This window comes from Leptonychotes weddellii, chromosome 3 (genome assembly GCF_054177405.1).
Source record: "Leptonychotes weddellii isolate Sample4059 chromosome 3, ASM5417740v2, whole genome shotgun sequence".
Taxonomy (NCBI): domain Eukaryota; kingdom Metazoa; phylum Chordata; class Mammalia; order Carnivora; family Phocidae; genus Leptonychotes; species Leptonychotes weddellii.
This window is the reverse complement of record NC_138371.1, coordinates 68,537,983-68,551,550: the sequence shown is the minus strand read 5'-3', so window position 1 is coordinate 68,551,550 and position 13,568 is coordinate 68,537,983. Positions and strand designations below refer to the sequence as shown.

The 13,568-nt window shown below is 36.3% G+C and overlaps 1 long non-coding RNA gene across 1 annotated transcript in view; it reads right to left on the bottom strand.

Annotated features, from left to right (window-relative positions):
• Nucleotides 1-10,540: 10,540 nt before the first annotated feature.
• LOC145720549 (uncharacterized) overlaps nt 10,541-13,568 on the bottom strand; it is a 32,122-nt gene continuing 29,094 nt past the window's right edge. Inside the window, exon 3 of the long non-coding RNA XR_014143603.1 lies at nt 10,541-12,199. This is a non-coding gene — a long non-coding RNA (uncharacterized LOC145720549). The remainder of the gene's footprint in view (nt 12,200-13,568) is intronic.

The window sequence follows — 13,568 nt, the reverse complement described above, 5'->3', positions numbered from 1 at the left end:
ACCTTGGGATCATGACTTGAGCCAAAGGCAGATGCTTAACAACTGAGCCACCGGGTGCCCCTCCCTTAAACTTTCTATATATTCTCAAAACCGCTAGAGGAAAAAGAGCAACAGTTTTAAAACATAAAAGAAAAGGGCAGGAGAAAATAGTAAAATAAATATCGAACAATGAAAAAAATATAAGAAGAAAGCATTGATTGTAAGAGCAGACATAAAATAAACATGTCAGTGACCAAGTATAATGTCAGAGAGGAGACAAAACTTATCAAGGACTATAATTAACGTGAATGTTGAAAACTTCTCCTACCACCACATCTAAGTCATCCAGAACAGGAGCAGTGAGCCCCTCCCCCAGGTCTCACTTCCCAAGGGCGAATTTCCTAGTGTGGGACACCAAGTCTGCTGTATGCACAAAGGGTGGCTGCTTGCAGGCTTAGGTTAAGTAGCTGGAGCTGAGATTTCCAGGTTTGGAGTGTCTACACACATGCATGCCAGGCTTATCATTGTGCAAAATGGTGGAGCCCCTGGCAGAAAGAGAAACACAGACCCCTGGCCAGGGACATGTTATTTACATGAGATGGAGTTCTAAATGACCTGGAAATCCAAGTCATTTTGTAGGTACCTTTTTCAGGGAGGAGTTTAAGTCATATTTTCTTTCACAGCTTGTTACTTTGATATGTAACTTTTAAATATTTAGACATATGGTATCTAGGCTTCCCTTTATACTTCTACTCAAAGCTCTAAGTGGGAAACTGTTTCTCTATACACACACACACACACACACACACACACCGGAAAATTTCCCTCTGCAGGATCACAAGCCTGCATCTAAGAGCTAAAAAATTCAGCTCTTGAAAAGCATTTTTCCAATTTGCAGCTATCCTTTCTCACACCTTTGGATTCATTTTTGTTTGTTTGAAACAGCACATCTAGAGACAGACTGCAAATCCAGCCCAATAGATACTATTGTTCTTTTCTTCTCTACTGCTTAATAGGTCAAATTCGGTGTGATCCTTCTCACCTCCAAAGAGAAAATAAGACCTGAAGTTAGGGTTGTCAGAAGCATGAGCATGTATCATCTCATTCCATCCTCACAGAAGCCCTGGACAGGAGACAACTGGGCATCCTGGTTCCAACAGTCAGGATGGAGTTGCATAATGGGTGAGGCTGGGAACCAAACCTACAGTTTGGAGGTATAAATGGATGTTTTGTACTTGGCTTAAAAGATTATCCAGACTGGTTTTAGATGTGAGATCAGGAGGGCAAAATGTCCCCTCTGCAGTTGTGTGCTTGGGCTCCCTTGAAACTGAGCTACTTTGCACAGACCTTGGTGTTTCCTGATCCAAATGGGAAGCCTGCCCTATGTGGCTGAGAAGGATCCCAAAGGACTGTGCCCAGAAGTTTCCAGACCTCTCTTCTCAGATTGCTTGCTCTTTCTTTCCCCTGGTGTGCTGTCTACTTTCCCGTTCTTACAGTCTCTCATGAGTACACACTGTGGAGTCTTTTGAGTCCTTTCAGTTAAACAATATAAATTGGTGCAAATGCAAATAAAATATGTAAAATGGCACTCTATTTATTGTGGATACGTTTAAAGGAATGTAATTCTACCTATTTTACAGATAGAGAAACTAAACCAGAGAAGTTACAGGGTTTGTTCAATATCCCACAGCAAATTCCAAATTATTGTATTAGTAAAAAAAAAAAATGCAGAGGGGAGTAGTCACTGAGTTAAGAATGGTTAAAATTAGGTTCTCACTTCAGCTTTGTTATAAGCAAGTTATGCCACCAGAAATAAATTGCTGAATCATCATATTCTTAATATGGCAAAATGAAGTAATAATACAGCCTGTGTCTGCGTCAGTGTGATTGAGCAAAAACAGAAACATTTCACAATCGACAGGCAATGTCTCTCTTTCAAGATGACAGAAGGGGGAAAATGTTTAAATCAGTTGACTTTACAGAATAAAGTACATAACTCCTAATGAAAAGCATAGTTGGGTGTGTGTGAGAGAGAGACAGAGAGAGAGAGAAAGAGAGAGAATAAGAGAGAGAAACAGAGACAGAGAGAGAGATTGAGATTTGGGAGTAGAATTTGTGACTATTAAAGAGGAGATAAAAGAATTTTATGATGAAAAGAAAAGGTATTTCACCACAAAATCAAGCAATATGTACTGATAACTTTGATTACTAAAAAAATGAAGGAAGGAAGTGGTAGTTCAAGGAATGAGAATAAACAAATTAAGAAGACTAAATTGAGAAAATACAAATAAACTGAAGAATTTGGGGGAAGAAATTTAAGAAAAAAACAACTAAAAGGGCAAGTAACATGGTGTCAAAACAAGAAGTCTAATTTGAGGAGGAAAAAACATGATTCAAAAGCAATTATCACAGAAATGAGGACCATTAAGCTATTGAAAGTAGTTTAGTGCTTTAATGATTCCAAACTAATTGATACAGTTTTCAATATCATAAAAGATACCAGTGACTATCTTCTTCTTCTTCTTTTTTTTTTTTAACATATAATGTATTATTTGTTTCAGAGGTACAGGTCTGTGATTCATCAGTCTTACACAATTCACAGTGCTCACCATAGCACATACCCTCCCCAATGTCTATCACCCAGCCACTCCATGCCTCCCACTCCCCACCACTCCAGCAACCCTCAGTTTGTTTCCTGAGATTAAGAATTCCTCATATCAGTGAGCACACAGAAGGGTACTAAGTGTCGAAGTGGGATATAATGTGGCAGCTAAAAAACTAGCCAAGACCTAGAGCTGGAATCATCACTGTGTTATAAATAATTGCTTACTCTATGGGGGAAACAATAAATATATGTGCAGAATTATTTAATGAATTAAATTAAAATGAATTAAGCTAAAATTAAATACACGTGCAGTTTCTAGTAAACTAGTGGAGAAGGTAAACTCATATATTTATGATATTTTTGTTTTTATTATAACCATTATTGCAAAGAACATTTGTAAAATGACATTTGCCTATTTGCCTAGAGCCTTAGGATAAAATACAAGGAACTAAACTGCTCGCTTAAAGTTATAGGGACACTCATGTAATGTAAATTAGAATAAACACTGATAAAAAAGAATAGTTCAAACCATGATTGTTGTCTTGCTCAGCATAGGAACATAGAGAAATCTAAATTGAACATAGCTTTACATTTCTTTCAGAGAAGGATTAAGCTCATTTAACAAATTGTTGTCAGGTCCTAAGACACTCAGGTTTTCAGCTTACTCTGCTTTTATGTGGGAAGTCCAAATTTGAAAATTTTCACTTGGTTTTATGACATTCTGTTACACTCTTAACTAATTTAGTCATGTTGCCTTACAATTGGCTATTGCATCCCTAGGGGAAATGTAAAATTTAAAGAGACACTAAACTCAGATAACGTCACTGCCTATCAGAGAAATGACAGGGAAATACTGTTACACAGCATGTCATTTGATGGCACTTGTGATTAAGATGATAAATATTTGTTGAGTGCTAAAGAGCTAGTCATGTGCGCATATTCCCAAATTTTTAGAGGAGGGAAGGATAGTTGAAATAAAGTGGTAAAATAAAGTAGTAAGGGGTATCAACTTTAACTTGACCATGCTTCAAATATTGATAAAAGAACTCTTCAAACTTCAGAATGTACTTTAAACAGAATAAATTTATAATTGTAGATAAGACCAGGATTTCCCACAGTAGATGATTTCAACTAAAATAGGACTAATTTATAAATCTTGTAGTACTAGTTGAGATATTATAAACAGGAGAGAATAAGAGGGGAATAAAGGGTACCATTCTAAGAAAAAAATTAAAACACGAAAACTTTTTTTCATTTATCTCTTTTGCACCACTTCCATTTCAAAGTATTATTCTCTTTTTGTTCTCACATTGTTCTTACATGTTTCTTTTTGTGATCACATTGCCCTATATCACTTCCCAACTTCTCAGTCCTATCTCATGTGATTTAAAATTACCTACTTCACCTTTCCTCCAAATTTGGAAACTACTTCTCTCAGAACAGCTCATCTCTATTTATATACCAGATGTAAGCTAATCTTATTAAGTAATTTAGTATTTTTCACACTTAACTGATAATAATTATCATATTAAATATTAGAAGTTTTAGAAACTCCCAGGCCCATCCCAGAATAATTGGGTGATCCGTTTGAATTAACTCATGCCATGTGTATGTGTATATGTATATATATGTTATATATACTACTAGTAACATGAATTTATTTACACTATGTATGTATATAATTATACATAACAGTATATAATGTAATTATGGCAAGGTGTAAAATGCACCTATTAATTAAGTGAAATACATTTAGATTACTTCATCTTTTAGAAATATATTATAAACATTATATAAAAAAACTGATGAGCATCTTCATAGATAAATATCTCTTTGCATTTGTGACTTTTGCTCTAGCATAGTTTTCTATGTAGAAGCAATAGGAAAAATATGCTATTAAATATTTTGCCCAAAAAACCCCACATGGCATCTGTCTTTCAAATTTAGGAAAGTGTATAATTTATACCAAAAAGTTGTCGCTTTGTGGGAGAAGATTGCTGGAATGTGGTATATGTATAAAAGACAAAGTTCTTGAAGGAGAGGGTAGAAAATAAAGCAGGACTGAAATGTTCTGCATTGAAGAATTAGAGGAATTTGTAGTTTGTACCCAAAAGTTTGAGAAAGGGAGAGAGAACAGAGAGAGAAACAGGGAGAGAGGCTGAGGAGAAAGTGAGGACATGGATGGAGGGAAAAGGGGAAGGGGACTTTCACCTGGAAGGGAAGAAAGAGAGAGGAAGAGCTGAGCCAGGTCGTTAGGAGAAAAAGATCAGGTAGAAATCTCATCCAGTGGCAATGGAAGGGGGACTGTTCTATGCTGGGGTTTGTGTAGATGTATGTACAATATCTGCATATCTTCCTGATTCTTAATAACTGTGGGGTAAATTCAATGTTTTTTTTTTAAACCTATTGCTAAAATTTCCCAAGACTTTAAAGCTTCTTGTAAAAGACTACATTTAATTGTTTCATGATATCCCTTTGTAGACTTTCCACAGTGTATTTAACCAATATGATATTGTTTGACCATAGAAATACAATTTTAACTATTATAAATTATGTTTCGGTGTGCATTTTCATAACTGGACATTGTCACGTATCTTGACCATTTCTTTTTTTTTTTAAGATTTTATTTATTTGAGAGAGAGAATGAGAGAGAGAGAGAGCATGAGAGGGAGGAGGGTCAGAGGGAGAAGTAGACTCCCCGCTGAGCCTGGAGCCCGACGCGGGACTCGATCCCGGGACTCCAGGATCATGACCTGAGCCGAAGGCAGTCGCTTAACCAACTGAGCCACCCGGGCGCCCTCTTGACCATTTCTAAAATTGAAATTACTGTAACATATGTTGCAATTTTCTTCCTTAATTAAAATTGGTCAATGAGATAAAAGATATTTTAAAGATCCTTTAGTTTATACTTCCAAATTTTCCTCTGGCTAGTAATGGGGCATTATTTTATTTTTTATTTTTTTTAAGATTTTTTATTTATTTATCTGAGAGAGAGAATGGGAGACAGAGAGCATGAGGGGGGGAAGATCAGAGGGAGAAGCAGACTCCCCGCTGAGCAGGCAGTCCGACGCGGGACTCGATCCCGGGACTCCAGGATCACGACCTGAGCCGAAGGCAGTGGCTTAACCAACTGAGCCACCATTATTTTACACTCCATCTAGGGTGCAGTACTTTGCCTCCTCACTTATTCAAACTTTACTAGGTAGGAGAAGCTTTTCTCTTTTTTTTCTTAAACGTAGTTAATTTGAGGTGAAAAAAACATATCCTAATGTGAATTGGGGGTACATTCCTTTAAATACTATTTGCACATTTATAGGCCACTTGTATCTCCATATTCTATCTTTTATGAATTACCTACACAAAGAAAAAATTTTACTCCTATTGGTGATGGTGTAGAAGCTTTTCTGATATTAAGATTATTAATAAATATTCTGCAATGTCTCCCAGCATTATCATTGTTCTTCTAATTTAGGTATGAACATACACTCTCTTTTTTATGTTCATGTCATCAAAGCTACTAATGTTTTTTACTTATGTTTGCACATCTTCTTGTATATTTAAAAAGGTTGTTTATCCTTCTGTATATGACATTTTATCTTCCTAATGATGCTTATGGTTTCTTCCTACTGATGTTATGATTCAAATTTTGTTTTATTAATATATCTTTAATGTACCTAAGACTTATTTGGATAACATGTTTGATAAGACAGTAACTCTAGCATTTTCCAAATTGCTAAGTCAACTGTTCCAATAATGTTTACTAGAAAAGACCTCTCTTTTTCACTGATTTTAAATACTCCTTATCATATATAAAATATTAATATATAATATCAATATTTTACTATTCTTACACTAGATCAAGCTGTTTAAATTATTATAACTCTCTTTCATCCAAAAGTACTAGAAGGTGAACATAGTGGGAAAAACTTAGTAGTCATCCAAATAGAAGACTAACCAGTATTCTTAGAAAGTTTAGCATATGATTTTGGAAGAAGGAGTTTCTGGGATAAAATGATACTTTGAAAAATTCAAGAGTGCATGCTAAATAAATTCAAAATACCACTTCGGCATTTCTAGAGAGGATAGTGTGGTTTATCTCCTCTAAGCAATTAATTGTTGTGTCATACTAATAGATTTTCTAATATAATAGGGATCGAGCCCCGCATCAGGCTTCTTGCTTCTCCCTCCCCCTCTGCCTGCCTCTCTTCCTACTTGTGCTTTCTCTCTTTCTGTAAAATAAATGAACAAAATCTTTAAAAAAATAAATAAATAGGGGCTCCTGGGTGGCTCAGTCAGTTAAGCGGATGCCTTGGGCTCAGGTCATATCCCAGTGTCCTGGGATCGAGCCCCGCATCGGGGGGGGGTCCTTGCTCAGCAGGGAGCCTGCTTCTCCCCTGCCTGCGGTTCCCCCTGCTTGTGCTTGCTCTCTGTCTCTCTCGCGCGCTCTCTCGTTGTCAAATAAATAAATAAAATCTTTAAAATAAATAAATAAATAAATAGATAAATAAATAAAAGCTATCTCGCCTTATCTGTATTTCACTACATGTATTTAACGTGATGCACCAACATCCAGTGGTGCTTCAGCTTCTCCAGGTACAGTTTAAAAGCAGCTTCTCTGAAGCTACAACACTCAGGTTGAAGCTCCTACTCCACCGCTTGCCACCTTGTGGGACCCTGGCCAGTTTTCTGGACTTCTTTTTGTCTTAGTTTGCATAGCTGCAAAACGGGATAAAAATAAACTACTTACCTCACAGGACTGTTGCGAGGATTAAAATTCTTAATATATGTAAAGCACTTAAAACCACGCCTGTCACATAGACAATGCTAAACGTGTTTGTTGTTATTATTATGAGATGCAATGAAATGACTGATAATATTTTCTAATATTAACTCCTTTAATCCACTTGATCACTATGTATGTATTTGTCTAAATATGCATATGTACAAAGCACACACACTTACATTCTTTCACATACTGGGAAATTCTATAAACTAATAGGTATTTTAGTAGCCAGCATCCTTATATTAGACGTATGGTTGAACAAATATTTTCTTTGTGTGCTGTGGCAGGTTTTGGCATGTTTACATTACTTTCATGTATCTTTATTTTATTTGCTCTGGTCTAAATGTGTAGAACAAAATTTGTATTTGTTTTCTGCTACTGCCGTAAGAGATCACCACAAACTTGCTGTCTTTAACAACAAAAAATGCATTATCTTACAGTTTTGTAATTCAGAATTCTGAGATGGTGGCACTAAAATCAAGATGTCAGCAGGACTGACATTTTTTTTTTTTCTTCTGGAGAATCAAGGGAAGAATGAATTTTCATCACTCTCCCAGCTTCTAGAAGCCAGCCATTCCTTGGTTTATGGTCCCCTTCCTGAGTCTCTAAAGAACTTCTGTCATCACATCCCTTTCTCTGACTACAGTCAAGAAAGTTTCTCTATTTTAAGGACTCAATTGATTAGATTGGACCCACCCAAGATAATCCAGGATGGTCTCCCTATCTCAAGGTCTTAAACTTTAATCTTACCTGCAAAGTCTCTTCTGCCATGTAAGGTACCAGATTTTCAAGATTAGGTTTTAGACATCTTATATTAGTTCTCCTTGTTATATTATTTTATGTAGCAAACCTAATTTCCCACTTAAAACTTCTCTTTTTCTTTTTTTTTCGACTTAAAATCTCTTGATTCCTTGGAATTCATTTACTAATGCTTAGCTGATTCTCCCATTCACTCCGTCTAAAATCTTCTGAAGATTTTGTAACCACCTTGTGTAGTTGTTGGCAGTTATCAAGTACAGAGTTTCAGATGATTTTACTATGACTTATCTGTTTCAGAGACATTTCGGAGGGCTCTTGTCAATTATTTCTTAGATGCAGATATTAAATCGGAAAAATCATAGTGTGTTTTCTCATGTTTTCCTTCTCCTCTGCAGTTAAATTGTTTTATATCCAAATCATTTTCCCTCACTCAGGAACAGCTAAAATACCTCACTCTTTCCTCTTTGCACTGGTTGTTTGGGCTGCCATTACAAAATACCACTGGCTGGCTGGTTTACACAACAGCAATTTATTTCTCACAGTTCTTTTTTTTTTTTTTTTTAATTTTATTATGTTATGTTAGTCACCATACAATACATCATTAGTTTTTGATGTAGTGATCCACGATCCATTGTTTTCGTATAACACCCAGTGCTCCATGCAGTACGTGCCCTCCTTAATACCCATCACCGGGCTAACCAATCCCCCCTCCCCTCTAAAACCCTGTTTGTTTCTCAGGTCCAGTTCTTGATACTAGCAAGTCCCAAAATCAAGGTGCTGGCAAGATGCTGAAGCCTCTTTTCTTGGCTTGTCGGTGGCTGCCATCTTGTTGTGTGCTCACATGACCTCTTCTCTGTGTACAAGTGGAGAGAGTGATCTCTGGTGTCTCTACCTCTTCTTAAAAAGACATCAGTTCTATCAGATGAGAGCTCTACTCTATAATATTGTTCCACTTCTAAAATGAGTCTAGAGACTTTAAGTTTTTCAGAATATGCAACTTAAACAGTGTTAAGATCCTTCTCCTAAAATCAGTTTTTGATGCTGCCACTTGTTTTATTTCTTACATCAATTCAATTTTGTTCTTTTATGGTTGCCATTCCTTGCATCATTCATTTATTTGAGATTTCTCTTTTATTCCTTTTCTGTTAGCTGAATTAAATTGTTTAACTCATTCATGTTTACTTTTCTTCTTTTATGATATAAATCTCTTAAGGCTGCAAATTTTCCACTGTGAATGACTTTAGTTACAGCCACTAAGTATTGGTAAATAGGTTTTTCTTTGTAAATAGATTTTTAATTCATTCTAACTATTGCTTAATTTCTTCTTAGACATCAGATACTTAAGGTATTTCTTTTAGATTATTTTAATTTTTCTCTGAAGTATATGTCGTTGTTTAACAGGGTTTGAAAATTATTAGATTTTTTTTTTTTAATCTCAGGAAGAAGAAATGTATAATCCTAGCAAAGATTGAGAATCCTGGAGGAACAGCATAATTGGAGGATCACAAGATCAAAATCAGATATGGTAACTTTGAGCAATCAGAATCATAGAAATGTGAAAATGTCATGTAGACAGATGAAACTCAAAGGAAAGTTCAGGCCAGAAATATAAGTTTGTGAATTGTTGGCATTGGGATTGATTTGAATATAGGAATAAACACGATTCCTAAGGAGAAAATGAATAACATGAATAACCAGAACATTAGTAAGTCTAGGACCAAAGGCTAAAGAGCAGCCCCAACATCTAGAAGTCAAGAAATTTCAAGTGATAAAGTAGAGGCAGCTTAGTTGATAAAGTGGAGAAGCTTAGTTGTTAAGGAGACTGGAGAAATAATTTGGTAGCTGAAGGGAGATTTTTGGTCAAAAAAATTTTTTTATTTTCTTTGTTTTTTAAGGGGGAGAATACCAAAGCATGTTTGAAGGCTAATTAAAAAAATCATTATCCTCATCTTGAAGAAAGAGAATGACTGAAGATACAGAAAAGATGAAGGGAAAACAAACAGTAAAAATGCAAGGTGGCTTCAAATAAAAAGATTGACGACATCAGATGTTGTCGAGGAGGTAAAACAACCAAAATTTTTATTTGCTGTGAATGGAATATACACTGGCACAATGATTTTGTAATAAAAAAAAAAAACAACTGTCCACTTTATGAGCCAGCAATTCCACCTATCGACATTTACCCAAAAGAAGCAAAAATCCATGTCCAAAGAAAGAATGCCAATAATGGCTTTATTCATAATGACCCAATAAAAAAATAAAAAATATAATACTACAAAACTTTAGAAATAACCCAATTGTCAACTAATAGGAGTGTGGATAAACACACTGCAGTGTATTCAGAGAATATAACACTACTCAGCCATAAAAAGAAAACTACTGATATATCTAAAACATGGGTGAATCTCAAAAAAATTTCTATAGTAAAAGCAGCCAGACACAAAGGAGTACATTTTGTATGATTCCTTTTTTTTAGATTATTTAATTATTTATTTGTCAAAGAGAGAGAGCACAAACAGGCAGAGGGAGAAGCAGGGTCCCCACTGAGCAGGGAGCCTGATGTGGGACTTGATCCAGGACCCCGTCACAACCTGAGGTGAAGGCAGACAGTTAACGGACTGAGCCACCCAGCCATCTGTGTATAATTCCACTTTATAGGAAGTTCTAAAATAGGCAAAACTATTTTTTTTTAAGATTTTATTTTATTTATTTGACAGAGAGAGACATAGCGAGAGCAGGAACACAAGCAGGGGGAGTGGGAGAGGGAGAAGCAGGCTTCCCGCGGAGCAGGGAGCCCGATGCGGGGCTTGATCCCAGGACCCCGGGATCATGACCTGAGCCGAAGGCAGACACTTAACGACTGAGCCACCCAGGTGCCCCAAAACTAATTTTTGTTGTAAAAAAATCAGAACAGCAGTTTCTTCTGCTGGGGCAGGAGGTAGGACATTGATGGGAAGGGGATGAGGAAATTTTCTGGAGTGATCATAATGTCTTACATCCTGATAGAGGTTTGGGTTACACAAGTGTAGGCATTTATTGAAACTCAACAAGTATATATTCCATTGTGTGTAAAATTTAGTTCAAGAGAAAAAAAACCACAAAAATAAATACTAAGTTCAGTTAATGAATGACACGCTGAAGTATTTAGGGGAAATGTAATAATGTCCATAATTTTCTTGGAAATACATTTAAAAATTACCAGATAGATTGATGATGGATGGTTAGATGTTTGATTGAATGAGTGTAGTAAAATCTCAATGGTAGAATCTCGGTAGCAGCTACGTGGATGTTTACTTTCTATGTGTTTGAAAATTTTTATAGCAACGTGTTGGGGAACTAGGAAGTAAGGAGAAGGTGTCTGGAGCTATGTGGTTGGATTTCCCTTTGGAAGGACGAATGCCACTGCGAGAATTTGGAGGGGAAAAGGCAGTCAGAGAAGCACTGCTTCTGGAATAAACCAACCTTGACAGAAAGAGCAGAAATGAACATAATTAAATCATTTTGATATGATAAAACTCTCAGAAATCTCAGCTTACAGAATTACAAGAAGTGTCTGGACATCTTTGGGGGCCCAACTGGTCTTCAGTGAGTAAGTTTGTTATGGGCACAGTCAACATATTTGTATTTTTTTCTATACACTTGGCACACAGTGACCAATCATTGACATTTCAATTAATCAAATGTTCCTCTTCCTCTATCCTCGTTTTGAATCACGCAAAAAGACAAAAGTCCTCATCTTATGACTGCATAAAGCATCTCCTCTCCCATGTCTGTAAGTTCATTGAAGATTTTATTTATTTATTCATGAGAGACAGAGAGAGAGAGAGGCAGAGGGAGAAGCAGGCTCCCAAGGAGCAGAGAGCCCGATGCGGGACTCGATCCCAGGACCCTGGGATCATGACCTGAGCTGAAGGCAGACGCTTAACCATCTGAGCCACCCAGGCGCCCTGTAAGTTCATTTAAAATCTATTCTTCACTATTTTACTTTGGAATCTTCTTTATCGCACTCTCAGTTCTTCGGAGTCAAACATCTTTATTGGATTTTTGCAACTCCCTCTGACAGCTGATGTAACCTGGCAGGAGACGAAAGATTTTTAAAGTGTGGCAGAAGGGCTGAGTTCACATACAACAGTTTTTCTCCCCTCTGATACACTCTTGATCACTCCGAACGGTGCTAGGTTAAACAAGCCCAGTCTCTCTCTAGCACCTCATCCAGGATTTGAATTTTCCTTAGAGGGGCATGCCCTCATTCATTTGTTTGCATGTTTATATTTTCTGTGGCAAGCAAGAATAAAAGAAAAATGAAAGGTGAGGGTCATCTCTAATGGAAAAATGCTGGAGTGGACTGACCTGAAACGTGCCATTATGCACATCAGGGAAACCTAAGTGTTTTTTGTGTGGAAAAGGAAAGCAGCTCGCAGATTTCCCTAAACTCAGCATGCCATGTAGAGACTGGACCTGAAATTATAAACAATTCTTTTAGTTTTCTTTTTCTAGTGACAGAAAGATTCAGTAAAATTCTACCACCCATGTTGGGGGGTGGGGGTGGTGGGAAAGTAAAAGCAAAATGAGTTTAAAAAATAGCATGTACGTTCAAAATTTAAATTTTTTGCCAGTTCAGCAATGTAAGATGTCATGGGTAACACAGGGAATACTTATTTAAATTTTTCATGTACTCTCAGAATGAATCAAGATTAAAACAAGGAGATGCACATAATAGCGCAAAAGGAGCAAAATCTCAAGTTTTCTTCCAGGTGAAAGATGAGTTTTTTAGGGCCTTCCTGTCTAAAAAGCAAAACAGCAACTGCTATTTGCTTGCTTTAGGAACAAGCTTGTCAAAGATAGTTCTCTAGACATTTCTACTCTGTTAGATAACTAGCATACACTGTTTAAAAACCAACCCCTGTCTTTAATCCTTATCAAAAAAACAACACTTTGCAATAGTAAATACATTTGATCTAAGAAGCTGATCAGACATGAATAAATTTATGAACTCTGTCTTAAGCAACCTGACACAAACAGATCTTTTAAAATGTGTTTAGATTTTTCAGTGTACCTCATAAGACAGAGTTTTGTTTTTATTTCTGGAATGGTTAGTGCTGGGTACAAAGTAGGTTAGTGTGTGCTTTAATTATCAAAATGTACAAAAAAAAAAAAAAACGAACTTGGGAAAATGTCTTTATTTCAAATCGTTAACTTTGTCTTCCACACTCCAGTTGGTACTGGTATTAGACACAGTGACATATAGACAGAGAAGGGACATAACATAGATAAAGCAAACAAAAATTGAACAAAACACAAGAAGATGACATTTATAATGCCACTGACAAAGGGAGTCACTTCGCTTTAAATAATGTGGCAGGCTGCAAAACTATAGTAATTACTAGAATTTCATTTTCATTAACTAATAAACCAAGGAAAACAATTTAAGTATCTGAATGT